Raw genomic sequence first — 2,500 nt, 5'->3', positions numbered from 1 at the left:
TACGATCTAAGGAACCATAACTGATTTAATGAGCCATTCGCGGTTTCACCTTAATGCGGCTTGTACTGAGACATGCATGGCTTAATCTTTGAGACAAGCATATGACTACTGGCAGGATCAACCAGGGAGCTGCGTCAACTAGAGCTGAGCAGCCGGCCGCCCGGGAGTGTGTCCCAGGGGCCCGCGCGAACACGCAAGCGTCCGCTCAATTATTCTGCAAACAGGAGGAGGCTGAGCTCCCCTGCACAATACACCTCGAAACCCTCTCAGGTCCCGGCGGCGCGCAGCGCCGTCCTAAGTACTTGGTCGGGTTCGAGAGAGGCGCAATCGCCCGGAGTTAGGCGAGTAGACGCTTTAGGTGCGACCACCCGTGCTCCCAACTGAGCTTGCCGCTGCCGACAGAGGCCCGGGAGCGTGCTGTCGTGGCATTGCCGGCGGGAGACAACACGCGCCACCTACGGTGACCGGCAGCTCCAACGCCAGCGCCACAGAAGGGCAAAGGCCCCACGTGGGTGCCGAAGCGAACTCTCCCAGCACAGCGCACGTGCCAACACGTCTGCACAACTGCGATACAAACCACCAGCGAGAACCGCTGGGGCGACCGAGCAGCAGACGGCGTCGCGGCGCCGAGTGCCGGGCGGCGGCGCATCCTCAACGCACACAGTCCTCAGTCGGACCAGCACACTGCAGATGTCCACCGCGCTTCGCACCGGGCCCGCGAGGACCCACTTTGGCCGCCCGGCGCCGCGCGCAGGGTGCCCCGGCGCGCAGCTGCGCCGCCTGCCGCGTCCGTCGGCCGGCGCGCCTGCCACTGGGCGCCCCCACCAGCCGGCTGTAGCGCGTGCGCCCACGCACCGCGCGGCCAGCACGCCGGGCGGCCCCCCCTCACCGGCCGGGGACGGTCCCACCCAGCCACCGCCGCGTATCGCTTCACACACAGATTTGCCCTTACTGATTTACCTCCAGCAACAACTACCGCACCACAATGGGTTTACCAGTTGTTCATTTGCGTAACGTCACCAGCAAACGTAGACGTCCATCCCACTTTGCAAATGCAACGATTATTGCATACCTGTCTGTTAGGTGTCACGACACACTACGTCTGCCCACATACACGCAACAAAATGTGCACGACTAGAGAACACGTGGGAGGTGGCCCCCCTACGTATGCGATGTCCATTACGAGACCGACTGTCAACCAGCATCTGTACCATGTCGCAGATGTGGAACGCGGTGCACCATGCTATCACACTGTGTGAGAAGAGACGACTACGTTTGAATACACGCGCCACTACATCAACAGACGGCTCATGCTGATCGCCATCCAGGGCGTCCGTTACTCCCACACGTCTCTATGGCGTACCACACTGCAATGTAGCTGTTATGGGGAGACGGCACGTGGCTGAGTGCACAACATTTGGACCGTATGGTTCGCTGTTGTTGGGCGCAGTCGTTGTACGGTCACACATGTGCCACAGCGTATCATTCAGTACATACGGACCTATGTGCAGTACAATGTGAGGGTTAAGCTTACGACATCAGCGGACAGTGGACACAGGCCGTACCACGACGTAGACTGAGCGCTTCGACATGCGAATGCCAGTGAACAGCTGCGAAGGGCATTGAACACGCAAGCACCTGAACGACCAGCGTGCGAAGGCAGGGGGGAGGGGGGGGGCCATGTACATCCTGCAGTCGTCCACATTACAGTGTACAGCGGGAGCATGTAAAAAGTAAGCAACACTTGCGAAGTGTTGAACATGAAACGATACACAAGAGGGTGGGCGGTGCGAGTAGCGAACTATATTCAGAGGGTTGTGGTTAGACAACACTAGATTAATGTAACGTGTCATATGCCAATTACAGAGCAGGTTAAGGCACAACGTGGGTTAGGTTAAGGCACAACGTGGGTTAGGTTAAGGCACAACGTGGGTTAGGTTAAGGCACAACGTGGGTTAGGTTAAGGCACAACGTGGGTTAGGTTAAGGCACAACGTGGGTTAGGTTAAGGCACAACGTGGGTTAGGTTAAGGCACAACGTGGGTTAGGTTAAGGCACAACGTGGGTTAGGTTAAGGCACAACGTGGGTTAGGTTAAGGCACAACGTGGGTTAGGTTAAGGCACAACGTGGGTTAGGTTAAGGCACAACGTGGGTTAGGTTAAGGCACAACGTGGGTTAGGTTAAGGCACAACGTGGGTTAGGTTAAGGCACAACGTGGGTTAGGTTAAGGCACAACGTGGGTTAGGTTAAGGCACAACGTGGGTTAGGTTAAGGCACAACGTGGGTTAGGTTAAGGCACAACGTGGGTTAGGTTAAGGCACAACGTGGGTTAGGTTAAGGCACAACTTGGGTTAGGTTAAGGCACAACTTGGGTTAGGTTAAGGCACAACTTGGGTTAGGTTAAGGCACAACTTGGGTTAGGTTAAGGCACAACTTGGGTTAGGTTAAGGCACAACTTGGGTTAGGTTAAGGCACAAATTGCGTTACATTGCGGTACAAA

At 56.6% G+C, this 2,500-nt stretch overlaps 1 non-coding gene across 1 annotated transcript in view; it reads right to left on the bottom strand.

Annotated features, from left to right (window-relative positions):
• LOC126178754 (small subunit ribosomal RNA) overlaps nt 1-128 on the bottom strand; it is a 1,909-nt gene extending 1,781 nt beyond the window's left edge. The window contains exon 1 of the ribosomal RNA XR_007536615.1: nt 1-128. This exon is cut by the window's left edge and continues 1,781 nt beyond it. This is a non-coding gene — a ribosomal RNA (small subunit ribosomal RNA).
• Between the last annotated feature and the right edge of the window lie 2,372 nt (nt 129-2,500).

The sequence above is a fragment of the Schistocerca cancellata genome, chromosome 3, assembly GCF_023864275.1.
Source record: "Schistocerca cancellata isolate TAMUIC-IGC-003103 chromosome 3, iqSchCanc2.1, whole genome shotgun sequence".
Lineage (NCBI taxonomy): Eukaryota > Metazoa > Arthropoda > Insecta > Orthoptera > Acrididae > Schistocerca > Schistocerca cancellata.
This window is presented reverse-complemented; position numbering and strand designations above follow the sequence as displayed.